Genomic DNA, 18,022 nt, shown 5'->3' with positions numbered 1-18,022 from the left:
CTTGTAATCATCTGTGGGTAGTGATGAAACGTATTTCTATAAAATGTTGGATGCACATTGCACAGTTTCATAAAAAATGTTTTGTTCTAAATGACTCGGGCCTATGCTTTGATAGACCAGTAAGTCGGTCAGGACAAGACTTTTATATAAAAATTTCAATAGAACCTCACATTATTGTCTCGAATTACGAAAAATGAAAGTGTGAATATAATTGTATAGATAGAGACATATGCGCTGGTTTCTTAGCAACGTCTTATGTAAAATACAAATTACACTAAGTTACCTATCTGTATCTTACTCAATGTATTGCATATGAATGTACGGTTTAATGTAAAAATGATTACCTGTGTTCCATGAAATTGCATTGATCAATGGTAAATAGATGTCGCAGCAAATTTGTAGAATTAGCCACATTATATAATGAAGCCGTAACAAAAACAGGGCCATTTTATATTACAGCGAAAGAACGCTTATCTGGAATGTATTACGGCTGCATATACTTATATAAACCATATATTTAGCATATTTTGAAATTTTAGGGGGCAGTTCTGTTGATATATAGTATACATACCTACTACGTTAGAAGGTATGGTTTTTCATGTCTATATGTGATAATTACCATTTTACAATAAGTAGGTTTTTCGACTACTGAAATAATTGTTTCTATTAGTAGAGGTAGGTAATAAATTTTATTTACAAAAAAAATAGACGAGTAAACCAGTTCGATTATAAAACAATCGACTAAAAAACTGTTAAAAATATATTATTAGTTTAGTACGTTTGAAAATCGTTATCGAAATAATTATTTATATCGATTGTAAAAGAACGTGCTGATAACGTACGGATGAAAGAATCACGCACACGATTGGGAATAATCGAATCGACAATCGAATAGTTGATTTCGTAATAATCCTGCGTGTAAGCGAATGATAATCGTATGTAATGTACGCATCACTCGTGACTTGAAGTGCTTCGAAATAATGTGTATGGAGAATTGATTTTTTGAACCGTAATTATGGTACAATAACAATAATTGGTTGTGGCTTTTGTCATTAGGAAAATAATAATATGATATTGTAATGTATAAAATAATTGATTCGTGCTACGAATGCTGTATCTGAAAATTTTGGTAGAAATAGTTTATAATTCAATATTTGAGAGAAGACTTCTACCAAAAATTTGGGTAGTAAAATAAATAAATGTCTTCAAGTACTCTTTCGCAGGATTTAAGTTAGAATAAATATAAATATTGCTTGATCTGTATACCTCCAATTTTAAGTAAATTTCTTGATTACTGTTTGAGACTGTTTAGAAATCTACTGTTAAAATAATATATTAACCTATTGTGTCCAGTGTAGGTAATAACATTTTATAGAAAAAAAAACGATCTCAATTAATATTCCAATTTCAAATTAAAATAGATTAGATTAAATTAGATTGAAAATTGTTTTTTTTATATGTAATTTAATTTCCACCACATCTATATTATTAATATTATTTAATCATCTGTGGTCCAAACGAAACCATGATCGATGAATGTAGTCAACGCTACAGAACTTATTATTGTGTAATGTTTTGTTTATTATTTTTATCTATGACACAGGTCATAGATAAAACACAGATTAATACAGATTAATTGCATTTCATTTTTACAAACTCATGACGTTATTTATTAAATAATCTACATACAGTATAATCACTTTAGTATCCACATATCCAATATTTCATCTGTATCCTTACATGCAATTAAGACAATGAATTTGTAAGGCAACTCCGAGCCAGATATCAAGTGATTGGAACGCAATTGCACACTTTACGACATCCATCTAATATAGTATATCGATGACTTGTCTTATATTTATTATATGATCATATGTTTGACACCTAACTCGTTTTAGACGGTTGGATCAATTTCGATGAAATGTGTGGATATTTCAATAGTGTACTCTAGATGGTTAGAAAAGAATAAGACCAATTAGGCGGTACTTTGGGACATCACAACTGAAGTACTTAGCCGAACTGTATAGATAAAACATTTGGTGGTCCGAAACTGTTAGATACTAACTAATTTCGATTTTGACGATTGATACACATTGTCCCCGTTTATGCAACATTTTTCAGTGTAGCTCGGCTCTTATTAGTCATAGTGTTTTGTTTTTAAAGGATGATAATAAATAAGAAGCGATCCATAAATTATATCACAACAACTTCAGTAATATTTACTTCTCACAGCGTGATTACATAACATCTTCAGCGTCTAAATTTGAAAAGTGACGTCACACGATCTAAGACCCAACGGTGGGGCTCCTTATTATATGAAGTGTGTGACACCTCCTCCCTTTTGAAAAGTGACGCCACACAATCTAAGACCTCCCAGCGGTGGGACTCCTTTTTATATAATATAAGTCCTTTACCCCCTTGTTATACGACATCACACTTTGTCGCTCCCCTCCCCGCTAATGGTGTGACGTAATTTATGAATGCTCCTTTACAGCAACTATAAAACTAAGTTTTGTGTAGAATAGTTGTAATTAGCAAAGTTTGTAGCACTAAAACTCTATATATTACAGAAAGAATAGGCACTGATAGGACGTGATTTACGTGTATTTTTGTGATTTACGTGTAGTTTCTTTGAGAGTTTGTAGTGTCCTCTAATATATAAAATTCATGTCACAATGTCAGTTACCATACTCCTCCGAAACGGCTTAACCGATTTTTATGAAATTTTATATGCATATTCACTATTGAGTAGCCGATTCTTAGACCTATGTCTATATATAGAAATTTCATTTATTTTAAGAAAAAGTTAAATTCCATGCGGAAGTAGTCTTGTACTAGGTTATAAATTGAGACCTCGGTGGTCTAGCGGTTTAGCATACCTACTGCCTTACTTTCCGGTGGTTATGGTTTCTATTCCTGCACAATACAAATGTTTATATTCATTCGTTTAGGTCTACATAAGTGTCGGTATATTTAAGGTTATTTATTTATGAGGTAATTAGGTACTTACTTTTAATGGTATAAAAAACAGGCAATATATTCGTCAGTGTCTCACCTGAAACAATATAAATAGAACATCATTAATATTAAAATATAGGTAGGTAATTAATTGTATATCTACTTATAGTATTGTACCAACTACCGACTTATATAAGAAAGATTTAACGGAATCATAGCGAGAATTCCTCATCTATTCTTTTGGCAATAAATATTTTTTATTCATGTATTAAATAATTGACGGCCTTGGTAGTCTAGCGTTTTAGCACACCGTTTTACTCCCGGTAGTCACTGGTTCGATTTCTCCACAATACAAACAATTGATTAATCTGGGTGCTTTCTATGCACATTATTCATTTATTTACAAAAAAAGTGTTTAAAATATTTATCGTTTACTAACCATAGTAAAACCTCAGCTTACTTTGCAACTTGGAACTAGATGGCATGTCCATTTGCATGCATTGTCCTAGGTTGTTATTATTATAATTATGAACTAGGGATTTCCACATTATAATAATCAAACCAAATAATATATTGCAAAAGTCGCCAATCAAAATGAATCATCTAATAAAAACCAATTCTTATACTATCTTTCCCACACAAAATAACCGATAAGTAGATAAACTGGTATATTGAAAACAAATCGTTTATTGTATCGTTACTCTCGTTACATAATGGTATAACAGTATACAAACAACGGAAGTAAGTGATCTGTTATGGCTCGCACTCATCCGTTAGCAGTGAAAGTGAACTCCGAATATACGCAATTAATCGTACTTGGAATATGCATAGTAATTAATAATAATAACCGTTAAAAATCATAGTGACAATGTACCTGTTATTTTTAAGATATTAATTAGCCGATTTAATAGGTTTGTGCAGTTCGTGAAAGATGTACTACGAGATTTCGTTAGCAAATCTTTCGCTCTTCGATTCGTTAAGATAAAACGTAAGAATCCTGCTAAAAACAAAAAGACATATTGGCGTAAAAAATGTTGCCTGTCTAGTAGGCTTTTGTAGTTCCTGGAAGAGCAAACTACGCTATTTCGTTCTCATATCTTTCGCTCTTTACTTCGTATAGATAAAAAGCAAAAATCTCTACGTAAAAAATGTCCAATTCGGCTTGGCCACTTCAGTTAATAAAAACTCAAGTATATTTTTAATGTCATTATTACTATTTGTTTGTATTGACTTTTCGTCTATAAAAAAATAACGTAGCATTCAAATAGTGTCTAACATATTCCAAATATCGAAAATCCCTTGTCTGAAGAATTAATACAAGGTCGACTGCCAAACAGTTACAGACTCTACTCTTCTAAAGAGTAATTTTAGTAGTATAAATTGTATTCATTCAACGGTAAAAAAATTTACCGTTAAATTAATACAATTTATTTAAAAAATATTTATAAAATAATGCATATTACTCTGTAAAAGAATAGAGTCTGTAACTGTTTGGGACTCGACCGTATCCTTGTACCTTGATATCTTTTGGTGTTGTATTATAGAATTTAATGCTCATATCCTGCTGTCTGCAAGTTTATATTTGAGTCTAGTGTTAGGGTTATATACATCACTTTTTAGAGAAATAAATCAATATCTTGCATACATATATACAAAATATTCCCAAGTTTAATCAACGTTTACACTAATCACCGATAATTCTTGCAAAAAAATCCACACATAGCATTAGATAATTTAGAACGACAACGGATTTCCTAGAAATCGTATGCTGATAGGTTTATGATGTTGGTACCTATTCTGAGAATTCATATATTCTTGATTATTATACTTTCATGTTGTATGTATGAGTAACGATGCACTTCAATACATTTCCTGTACTATGTAACCACACTGTAGGATGGGGTCCTATCAATCTCGCAAGCAGTCGTCGTGACCACACGACCTGTCTGATGTATTACGTACGAATATACTTATGTTACTTTATGTAGTTATGGTGATCCCGACCCTCTTCAGTATAAATCTTTCTCTTCCTTTTGAATATTTATTTTAATAACTACAAATATAAAAGTGCTTTATAGGGCAGAAGAAGACCAAAAAGACGATGGATAAACTGTGTGAAAGATGATATGGCAAGAAAGGAAGTAAATAACGAAATGACTGCGCACAGGGATGAATGGAAGAGAAAATCAAATTACGTCAATCCCAAATGAACGACTTAAGAAAGAAGCAGATGATGATTATAGGTATACAGTAAGCTACCCTTATTATAAAAGCTAATTTTGACAACAAGGTTTGTCATAATGTAGGTGTATAAGTAAGTAAAAAATAATTTGAATAATAAGAAATGATCGTTGGAATTCGATCAAAAAAGTTGTCGCTTCTTAAGAGTGTGGCTGAAATTCATCATCATTTGTTGCTGATATTGAAACTCGCTCGTTATTCATCTAGGAATATATATAATAACCGAATCAAATTTAAAACAGTACCTATATAATTATAATTTAATTACTATTGGGGTTTAGAATTGCAGCAGTTTCTACGTAACATACACAATGCGCATCTCTTGCGTCTGTGAATACTGAATACACACGTATGTTACATATGCGATGTAATTGCTAACTCTTAACCACAATAATCACCATGCCAACCACAGACACAGATAGAAATAGATGACGTAAGTACCTCAATTTATATAAATTCTACGCACCGCTAATAACTGAACTACTTGGCTCGACGTAATAATGTTATTTAAAGGTAAACACCCTCTTGCGCTAAAATACTAACGGTACTGTTATTTCAACCCTCTACTATTTTTTCTCAATGGATAATAATGGAATGGTGTACTTGTCTGTGCTAACTGTTTACGCTGGCGGGGCACCAGAGATAATAAGATAACCATGAGGTCAGGTCAGTTAGCCCACCGTGGTAATTTCATGAGGAATTTATCCCATTGATTTCCAGGGGAAACTGTGTGAAGGTCAACCTGACAGGGTACAACTCTTTAGTATTATTCTACATACAGTTTGTATAATAATTACTAATTGTAATAATTTACATTAGGATCTAATTGTTATTTACTATACGTGAGAGACAATTAGATCCTTCTAAAAATTAACCCGCAAAACATTGCACGCATATACTCGTGACGAGTGTATTCTTTTCAAGCAAGTTTTAAAAGGAGGAATAGTAAGTTATAACTATCATTATTATTATCAGCATCATTGCCTTTATCCCATTATTTTATGTAGAAGCAACATCATCTTATTCGAATTTTTAAGTGTTCCAGTCCATACGATTTATTTGAGTTCATAATTTTGTCAAAATGGGGAAGGATTTCATATGAAAATCTTCAGTTGTACGATTACAATGATACTTATAATTCCGGTATTTATGAGTAAGTGGCTACATACGTAATTAATAGCAATTGTCTTTAAAACTTCGTGTTTATAATTGCATTTGCACGGAACTCTTTCGCAATGTTTGGAAAGGCGAGTCGTGATTGTAAAATGGTAGATATTGTGTCTTTTAGTAGTGTTTATACAAGCAGGGGATTTTAATATCCACTATATTTTGAGTTCTTTATAATATTATGTATTTAGATAGATAGACAGTTAATTTATTTGCTTGAATATTTACAGTATAGATCTTACAAGTGTTCAGGTACAAATGTTCACGTCATATTCAGGAGGCATGCGAATTACGATTCTTAATGATTAACAAATACAGAAGATTAAAATTTAAGTCAATTCTCCCAAAGAGTAACAGCATTTTTTACGAGCCATTTTGTGTAGTTCTATTTATAAATAAATTGGTACTTATAATAAAATTAAATAATAAATTATTAAACAATAAGTTAACGTATGAATAAATAAAATAATTGCTAATTGGTTGGGAATCTTTTCTTGAAAGTTACCAGTAGAATTAGGATAAAAATGTTTATTTATTTAAGAGACTTGAAATGTTATAGGTTATTTAACATCACGCTACGATCTTCAGAACCCGAGTGAAAAGCTATATATTACGTAAAAGTTATAGCTCTATATTCTTGTCCATATAGTGTAAAATAACAACAATAACAACGTGATAAATTCCTAGTGAATTTTTCACGATGGGCTGACTGACCTTACCTCATGTTCATTTTATCATTCTCCACTGGTGCTCCACCAGCGTAAACCCCTAGCGTAGGCGGATGCACCGTTCCATTATCATCATTACAAAAATTCATTTTTTTATAAATAGATACATAATATATATTGAAAACACCCAGAGCGATTCAATAACCATACTCATGAATACAAATGTTTGTACCAAGCGTGGACTCGAATCCATGATCATCGGAAGTAAAGCGGTGTGCTAAACCACTAGACCACATTGTAATTGGTCAGTATGTTTTTAAAATTATAATATGGCATGTAACGAATTAATTTATCTCGACAGTCGGCGTTCTCATCGTTTGCTCCAGATATTAGTTAATTAGTGTTCCGCGTTGCACCAGCCGCAGTGATTTCGGACGAAAACGAAAGGCGGTAACATGGTTTTGTTAACGTGTATTTTTCTGAACTTAATGCAATAAAGTTCATTGTAATTGGAGAATTACATACCTACCTCGATGGTCTCGTGGTTTAGCACACTTTATTTTTGATGATCGCGGGTTAAATTCCCCGCACAGTACAAATATTTGTATTCATAAGTATGAAATAATCTATTTGTCCGGTTATTTCTTATGTGTATTATGTAGGTAGTTACAAAATAATGCATTTAAGTATTTATATGAGTTGTCAAGTACTTATAACACCAGTTCTGCTTAACTTGGGACTAGATAGAGCTATGTGAATCGTTCTGCATATTGTTATTATTACTTACAGTAGTAGGTATTTATTGTATGGGTATTCAATAGTACTTATATTAAGTTTATTTAAATAAAGAATAACTATATTTCTATTATTATAACATGGTTTCCCCTGGAAATCATCCTGATAAGTTTCTGGTAAATTTGTTACGATGGTGACCTGATTTCATGCTCATCTTATCATCCTCCACTGGTGCCCCGTCAACATAAACCGTTAGCGCAGGCGGACGCACCCTTCCATTATCAACCATTAAAAAAAAGTGTGACAGAAGTACCCACGCAGCTGAATCTATAAGTCTAAATAATAATTAGTAAGAACGCAGAGTTTAGTTTATTGTACAGATTATGTATGAAAAGAGACAATTGACTTATAAAATAAATGGGTACAATGACGGACATCTCCCAAAAGAGGGATTTCTCCCAGTCAACCTGCTAATACAACGGATTTAATACTTAATTCAGATCCTTTCTGTATGTATTTATATTCATGTAAGCAGGTAGACAGTTACTAACTGTATGCAATGAGTGCAGGTATGCGGTTGCAATTAGCCTAAAACTTACTTGACTTACATCTTACTGATTACAAATTAGGCAGTTCCCTCTTTCACTACATCATTTCGTATTCCTTTTCGAAAATGGAGAGTCGAATACCCAATAATGGTAATTTATTTATTTATGTTTTTTTCGGGATAGTAATGAAATGGTGCACCCGCCTGCGCTAACGGTTTACGCTGGAGGGGCACCAGTGGAGGATAATAAAGTGAGCATGACGTCAGGTCAGTTAGCCCATCGTGACAACTTCACTAGGAATTTATCACGATGGTTTCCAGGAGGAACCGCGTGGAGGTCGACCTAACGTGGTATATTGCTAGTTCCCATTACTAACAATCCCTTTCTATATGTATATTATTTATTGGACCGTACAGAAAATAATTAAAATAGAATATAAACAAAGAAAGTAAAAATAAATAAAGATAGGTGCCTCATGTAATAAATATAAATATATATGTCTATAAATATACATATTAATAAATCTTTACATAGTATAAAATGAAGTCGCTTCCGCTTGGATCTTTTAAACTACTGGACCGATTGAAGATTCTTCTTCTTCGTTTTTAGGTATAATACATGTACACCCGTGGGAAGCCATAGGATTTGATAGACTTGACATGGTAGGGTTTTGTAAATTGGCAATATTATTATATACTACTAATATATTATTATCAACATCTATGTTTTGTAACGTCCAAAATAAACTAAATATAATAATAACCCTGGACAATTCACATCGAGTCATCTAGTTCTAATCTACGCAGAGCTTGTGTTATGGGTAACACAAGCTCTGCTTACATTAGGACAATTGATATAAATACTTAGATAATTTTTATTGTAAATACATATAATCACACATACTCTAACCGATACAAATAATCATTACTCATTAATACAAATATTTGCACCGTGCAAGGAATCGAACCTGCGACTATCGGAAAGCAGTATGCTAAACCGCTAGACCACCGAGGCCGTCAATATGGTGACAAACTCTACATCTTACTATTAAAAATTAATTGAAACAAAAAGCGTGCTAAAATAAAACATCTCAACAATCATTATGTAATATTACACTATGCTGTTGTCTATGTTATAATCATGTTACAGTAATTATGCGTGGCGAATTGCTTCAAATGTTATTTTTGAAGCGACTACCAAAAGGAGAATATTTAATTTGCGTTAGCGAACATTATTACCGAAGTACACATCTTTCATTACGGATTTTTGTGTTTCTCATCTATTTTACTTATATAGTATTTCGAATTAAAGGTATGAAAATATATGTAGCAGTGAAATAACAGGGTATTAGTTCTCTGGAATGGCAACGCATAAGTAATCACGGGGATTATGTGACTGTCTGTAATACTGTTCAAGTACATATGTACATAAAATCTCTTTCGTATTTTGAATTTGGAACGTTTGCGTAACTTTCATTTGTTTTACAAATAAAAGTATTATTATAGAGGCGTGAAAATACTATCATGGAGTTTTTATTTATGCCTACAATTAAAAATTTTGAATTATACTTTTTATTTAGTTTTTGGTCCTTCGAGCCGGAGATGAGCCAGCTACCTATTGAAAGTATGGTTTATAAATAGGTTTTGGTCCTACGAGTCGAATATGAACCAGTGTTCTATGGAGTAAGAAACACCTGATGTGTGTGCTAACTTGTTTGTTATTGCAATTACATAAAACAATCAAAACAGTATAGTTACAGTTACCACATTCCAGCCCGATGAAAAAAAAATAAACAGGGTGTATACATAACCTGTAAAACTTACTAACATAATTAACGCTGTCGTTAAAAAAACAGTTCACTAAACCAGTTCCTACAAAAAAAGTTGTAGTGACTTGTGTCCAAACCAGTCGCAATGTATCCTTACTAAATTGTATAAGACGTTTTACATAACATCACAATTATCGATTACTTTCACATTGAAAGTTCACTTGAGGAACTTAATGAGAGGCTGTTAAAAAAATCGCCAAGCCATTACCGTTCATACTTACAAGGTTGTCAGAAATAGTTATCGCTACTTTGTAACTAATTAATAATTTTAATTTTTTGACATTGATTTCAGGAAGGGGGATTGTTAGTAATGGACTAATGGCTTATTGCTACTAATGTACCGAGATGTGTAGTGCCAGGTCGACCTCCACGCGGCAACTCCTAGAAACCATCGTAATTTATTTCTGGTGAACTCACCATGATGATATAATTAGCCTGATTTCGTGTTCACCTTATAATAATCCACTGGTGTTCAACCAGGGTATACCGTATCGTATCATATATGATGATGATTATGAATCTACGGGGTTCAAACCATCTTGGAAGTCATTGAAACAAAGCCACAAAATTCATCCAAATGGGTGTAGTCGTTTAGCAGGACTTAGGAACTTCAATTAGTTTTTTCTTAATCTATTCTCAAATTGGCAACCCTGTCTTCATTAGAGAATTTGATTTGATAGTACCTAACCGATTGTAACCTTTATGCCTCTATAACTTTTGTAATAGATTTCCATAGTCATTTGCCATCTATTTACGACCATTGGCCATTCGATGACTGTAATAAACTAACGAGTGTAGGTAATAACTGAAGAAACTTAAGTGTTTGGTCAGAACCGGGTTATTCTAGTAGCAAGAGTAGCAAATGTAATGGGCCCCAAGCAATAAGGGGCCCCGCGCGATAAGAGGCCCCGCGCGATAAGTAGCCCCGCGCTCTTGCCTATCTATTATACATACAAAACAAAGAAGAAACAGAACTAGTTAATAAAAACCTTAAATTCACAAATATACAAATCAAAGTGTACATGTATATCATACAGACTTAACTCCTTGAGGCATTTTCTCTCAGTCCACCTATAGGGCAACAGAGATTCATGTGAACAGTGCATCATCACAATTATCTACAAAAAAAAAGATACATTTAATCTAATTAAAAATATATATACATGTAGACTTATATACATATATTATTTAATAAATAAACGCAATGTTTATAAATATAACTTGACGGCCTCGGTGATCTAGCGGTTTAGCACACCGCCTTACTTCCGATAGTCGCGGGTTCGATTCCTCGCACGCACATTGTATCCATGAGCATGATTGTTTGAATCGGTCTGATTGTTTTCTATGTATAATATGTATGTATTTACGAAAACATATATTCTATGTATTTGTATCAGTTGTCTAGTACCCATAACACAAGTTTTAGCTAGCTTGGGTCTAGATGGTGCTGTGTGAATTGTGCGGAGATTATTGTTATTATTATAACTACATACATATACGTGTCATCTTTCACTGATTGCTGGGTCATAACAAAAACTAACTTGCCCTGTTACAGCCTGTCAGAAATTAGACTACAATCGAAATAGCCCTCTATTGCTATCCTTAAAATAATCTGCTACAGGCCCTGAGTTAGTTTAAACCGGCACTGCTTTTAGCCCCTTTCTGCATATTCGTAGAAGTTTATAGCTTTATAAACTGAGTCAGTAATAACTAATTGGTTTTCTAAACATTTTATATTGTAACGTTTGCAATTATGTTCCACTATAACTTATTGTGGCTGACACTCTGGCATACATACTGACTGATGTAAATTTTAAAATAAAATTTTATAATAATACTAGCTACTCGCCTCGGCTTCGCACGTATGTACATATATTATATATACAAACGTTCCTCTTGAATCACTCTATCTATAAAAAAACCGCATATAAATCCGTGGTGTGCTTTTAAAGATTTAAGCATACATAGGAACAGACAGCGACAGTGAGTTGATTATTATACTAAAATTTACCGTTTTAAAGTGTAATCAAAAATATTTTAAGGACTCATCGAGGAATATAAAAATAATAATAATATCTTAGGACATCATACATTATCTATTTTTTATGCATATTTTTATATCGATTTTTTTTTATGATTGGGCAATCAATACATACAACCTTAAATTTTCTTCCTTCTACGCTCAATCCCTATTTTTTAATAGCGATAATAATTTATATGCCAAAACAACGTTTGTCGGGACAGCTAGTAACTATATAACAACTTACAAACTGTTAAGTACTTAGAAGTGAGGAAATATATGTTTATTAGAAACTTGTAAAACATAAAACTTTGATATTTATATAGAAGAAAGCTAGATGCCGATGGCGGGCTTGCCGTGTCGGAGTATTGGTACTTTCATACTAGACGGCGGGGTCAATGGACTATCTATATATCAGGTATTTGGTATGTTGTTATCTAGTGGTTTAACGAGTATAGCGGCTTTTCCAAAAATAACATTACCTATGCTATTAATATTTAGTGATTAAAAATTATGCGTGTCATTTTGAAGTTTTTTTTATAGATTACTAGCGAGCCATTCCGGCTTCCCACGAATGCATTACAAATCTTAGTATCTCTCGGCTAGTTCTGCACTATAACATGTATTATACATATAAACTTTTCTCTTGAATCACTCTATCTATTGCTGAAAACTACATTAAATTCCGTTGCGTAATTTAAAAGATATAAGCGAACAAACAGCGGCAGAGACTTTGCTTATAGGTAATATGTAAAAATAATGGAATGGTGCACGCGTTTTATTTTGATCTATTCTAATGCTGTTGGCCGCAGCTGGCCTTTACCGCTTCACCGTATTATATGGGGCAACTGCAGATGTCACTCCAAACCGGCAGAAGGACTTATGGTGCGGCAGCAGGCCAACTCCTACCTGACAAATATTTTAGGTTAAGGGCACGGCTAGGGCTTCGAACCTTGGTTCAGGTCGTCGTAATTCGGTACCCGTTTAAAATGGATGGGGGATCCAGTGGAGTTAACGGTTTATACTGGCGGGATCAATGGAGGATGATAGGTTTAGTTTAGAGAATTAATAGCAGTTCAGTTTTACATACATAAAAAAAATTTCGACGTGATTTTCACATGTAGATAGCTAATATTTATAAGGAGTAACTTAGACTATTTTTAATTTAGTATTTCTAAATTAAAAATAGTATTTATATTATTTTAAATAGTTATTTATTTTATTAAAAAAAGAGTTAAATTCTACGTGGCTGAAGGTGCGGGTTAACGGCTAGTTAAAAATAATTTAATTGATAGCATTCTGTAGAACCTTGGCCTTTGTAATCTCAACATAATCTTAATTCTTCTAACATCTTAAAGGTTCAATATTAAGAAATATCACTAATATATAAAATGTAAAGATGTTTACTTGTTGCTCAATCTCGTTTAAACGGCTGGACGGAGTGGAATACAAATAGATCATAGATTAACACGTATTATATATATTTAATTAACCGACTTATAAAAACTAGAATGTTTATTAATTCTTTTTTTTTTTGTTATATTTATTAACACACAACTCAGATTTATAAATCTTTTTGAAATTTATTTCACTCGAAAAGACATCCTTTCAAATTCCCATATAAATATTATCAAAACCGATTAAAACTTATTATCTCTTATTTCTGTACAGTGCGACGATTAATTGGTGAAGACTGCAAAATCTGTTCAAAATCATTTCTATATCACCATATTTATCTATGCTAAAAAAATTCAGTCGAACTAAAAAGCCTTCGTATTTGAAGTCGGTGAAATATAGGCTGAATATCATAGCAGACAAGTCGAGCGGAAGCGTCCAAGCTGGATGCAACAGGTTGGCGCATCAGCTTTCATTTCTACGAAGAGCCCGCGGCAAAAACTGCCTGCGCGGGAGTCGCTGTAGGCCGCGCCGCGCCTCCTCTCGAAGATGTCTTCTACGCGTGTCCATTTACCTTTAATGGTATTTCCTGACATGTACAGTATTTCTATATGTGTATGTATATGTGTATGCACAGTATACATGTATACAGCATAGCTATTATTATTCTAGATGGGGTTGAACAGAGGCGTCGATTTAATCACGACATTTTTCTACAATCCTTTTGACAAAATTGCAACAGCATACACTGGTAACCACACTATTCTTCCTAAATTGAATTTAAAAATTAATCTTTATTTTTATAAATATGTGCAACGTTATTTGAATATTTTTTTAATATTTTTTTTTAATTTTATTAAGATCACCAACAATTGTTACAATTATAGAATTAATTTAATTACATGTGATGGTTTATGTGGTCTACTTGTACAATCATTTAAAGGCGAACACGGCATGCAAAATAATATACAAAAGTTATATAAAAAAAAAGAAATCTTAATTTAACTGTTTCTTTTATATTATATCTGATTTTCTTGTCATTTCTTCTTAGCTTAAAACCACTCCGAACTGTCGGTAAATTTGACATGTCATGATTTAAGAGCCGCACTCTTGTCGGTGGAGCTCTTGCCATTTACCAAAATTTTCTACCAATCTCTTTAGTTGTTAATACGACACAACTCGAACTATTTCCTTGATCTGCTTGATGTAGCTGTGCCTTGGTCTTCCTATTTCCCTCTTTTCTTCTATAATATCATACATAAGTTCATCTTGTCGTACGCATCAAGTGCCCTAACTGTTTTCCCCGTCTATTTTCAATAATATTTATAGTACACATGTGGATGTATACATATGATAATATATAAACATGATCGAATCAAGTGGCCTATGATTGATATTTATTCACATCTTAGTAATATAATAAAAGCGAAAGTTTAAGTATGGGTGTTTGTTACTCTTTCACGTAAAAACTACTGAACGAATTTTGATGAAACTTTACAATAGCTTATGCATCAGAATAACACATAGCCTATATTTTATATTGACATTTAACGCGGGTAATACCGCGGGCTCAGCTAGTAGTAAATAATTCATTACGTGTTAACAAAAGAAAATCAATAATACCATATTATGTAAAAAACCATTAGGGACAGTGGCAACACAATTATAGTATCGAACAGGTATCAATTTTGATAATTCGTGTCGTGCCACAATGGAATCACGTACAGGGAAAGTGAAAGGGTGAAGATTCACCGAAGTTATAGCGGCGCGGGCGGCGGGCCTTTGATCGCGGATGCGGCGCGTGCTCATCTCATCTCGTCTCGTCTCGTGTGAACATGGATGTGACTTTTTGCGCAATTTGCACAGGCCACTGCCTGTTCATATTGCGCAAGAGTTCTTCCGTCACTTACATTGTTAAATAATTACAAGTGATGGACAGGATATTTTTTTACAGTAATAATAAACCAAATGGGGCTATGAGAATTGTCCAGGCAATTCTAACAGATAGGACACATTTTTTACTTAATTAGTAATGATAATAATAAACCAGATATGGCCGTGAGAATTGTTCAAAGAATACTCCTAGCGCAGTCTACTCCCAAGCTAAACAAAGATGGGTACTAGACTACTAATAGAAATACATAGAAAATACCCAGACCAATACAAACAAAAATAGTAACAATCATACAGACCTGATAGAAATGCGAATGGACTTCTAATAAATTAAACTTAATTTTGTAAATTTTCACGGGGACTTTTTTAAATACTATATTCATATTAAAAAAAAATAGTTTTCAGGTGAGAAATCGATTACCTAAAATGTATCGTCAAAATTGTAAAAGAATCATAAAATATGGAGATAAATATTTATGGTTAACGTTATAACTATAATTGTTGACTCAAATAAATAAAAAAAGAATTAGCAATTCTACCAAGAAATATGAAATAAGTCCGTTGAAGGAAAACCTTCTTCATTTAGTAGTGGGTTGAATATCTGTTCCCGAACAACAAGACATCGAATATAATTTATGCGCTGTTGACTTTTCATGAATTATTTTCAGTTATTGTTAGTACTGCGGCAAAAGTTCACGGTCGATGGCTTTAAATATAAGTTGTAGGTCATACTTAGTGCGCATTAAGTATTTCATATAAATTCATTAATGTACACTACAAACAAACAGCACTACTGACATCATTTTATGATATGACACCCGCGATACCACTCATACCGTCATTCCAAAGGAATTAGGTGTCCTGTAATTTCACTGCAATCTGAGCCTACACAACAATTTTTTTTTATTTTATTGGGGTTTTGGGCTATTGTCATGTGCTAATTGTGACATTGCGACGTGCATAGATCTATTGGCAATAAACATTATTACCAAGTAAGCTAGTTATCGGGTGCAATAAGCAGGTTATTAGACAATTATTTTTCTCTTTCTTTTTTTTTGGATTTTTGTACCTCAAATTTGACGATGACAATCTTATCGTGTCTATACTAAATAACAAAAAAAGAAACAACTTAAACTAATGGGATGAATGAGCCTGATGATGATGATGGATAGCCTATGTCTGACTTTGTCTAAAGAAGAAAAGAAAATATTACTAATATTATAAACTCGGAAGGTTGTGAGTGCGGATGGATGGATGTTTGTTTCTATTTCACGCAAATACTACCGAATGGATTTTAATTAAACTTTACAATAATATAGCTTATACAAATATATGAATACAATATACAAATATATTAGGCACAGTATATAAATATATTCGTATATCTATTAATGACACAGAATATAAACAAACGTTATGCAGCAAAATATATTTAGCATAATTTCTACACATTGCATCGCGTGTACATACTAAAGTGGAAAGTTGGTTATGGGAGAGTTGCCAATACTAAGTAATTTAGGTATAAACTTAGAATGGCTCGTTATGCCTGACCTTTGGTTGGTTTTAATTTTTATATATTGTATGTTTTCCAAAATTATTTTAAGTTAGCTTAGACTTATAATAAACAACGAAGACAAAAAATGATGTTACAAGTCAATACATGCAACAGATGCTAATCATTACATCCCTAGTATCCCTATCCCTATTAGTTCCTATGTATGTATGCTTAAATCTTTAAAACTACTCAACGGATTTTGTAACGGTTTTTTATAGATAGAGTGATTCAAGAGGAAGGAATAATACATGTACACCCGTGCGAAGCCGGGGCGAGTAGCTAGTGTCCTAAAGAAGTAGAAATAAACTTAATATGTGCAATCTTGAACAGTCATGTTTTTTTATTCTATCACTCATTCAGAATGCAGATTCATCATAAGAAGAACGAGCAAGAAACTTGCGTGTTGCTCTTTTAAACAAATGTTATTCAGAATTTCATTTTACATTACTTATTTTCCAGTGCCACGTTTTTGTTTCTTATAGCATATGATGTATAACACCTTATAGGCTACCACTATGAATCAGATGGTTTAACATATTTATTTTATTCGGAAAACATAAATCAGAAATAAAAATGTGACACATATGCCTCTTTCGTGCTAGTACTGTCAATTTCTTCTATATTTGTACCTGTAAGTGGTCTTTCCTATTTAATTTTATTTATTACTGTTTATAAATAGGCATAGTTTTCCGAATAAAATAAAATAAACTGTATATCCAATCAATTTAGGTATGTAGACAAAACATCGCGTGATCTATCACCGTTACATTAAGTGTTATCCAACTAAACTGTTGGGTTATATTGAGGTGCGAACGATCGCCATGTTTGGTCGTAACTATTGGGAATATACAACTCTTTAGGGTGGTATTTCGAGGTGAAAACCATTAAGTCTATTCTTTTTTTAGACTAGTAACAATGACAAATACGTTGGGCGCCCAAAGTATTATTATTATGTAAATGCAAACATTTTTGAAATAAATTAATTTACAAACAGTAAATTTCTATGAAGTTTTT

The 18,022-nt window shown here is 32.6% G+C and overlaps 1 protein-coding gene across 1 annotated transcript in view; it reads right to left on the bottom strand.

Moving 5' to 3' along the window:
- Positions 1 to 18,022, bottom strand: part of LOC131845213 (uncharacterized) — a 64,215-nt gene that overhangs the window by 33,009 nt on the left and 13,184 nt on the right. The window contains exon 2 of the mRNA XM_059194260.1: positions 3,011 to 3,055. The gene's annotated coding sequence lies outside the window, so the exon portion shown is untranslated. The remainder of the gene's footprint in view (positions 1 to 3,010; positions 3,056 to 18,022) is intronic.

Source organism: Achroia grisella, unplaced genomic scaffold (genome assembly GCF_030625045.1).
Source record: "Achroia grisella isolate CSIRO2021 unplaced genomic scaffold, CSIRO_AGI_Agris_v1 utg109, whole genome shotgun sequence".
NCBI lineage: Eukaryota > Metazoa > Arthropoda > Insecta > Lepidoptera > Pyralidae > Achroia > Achroia grisella.
The sequence above is the reverse complement of the archived record's forward strand: the minus strand, read 5'-3'. Positions and strand labels throughout refer to the sequence as shown.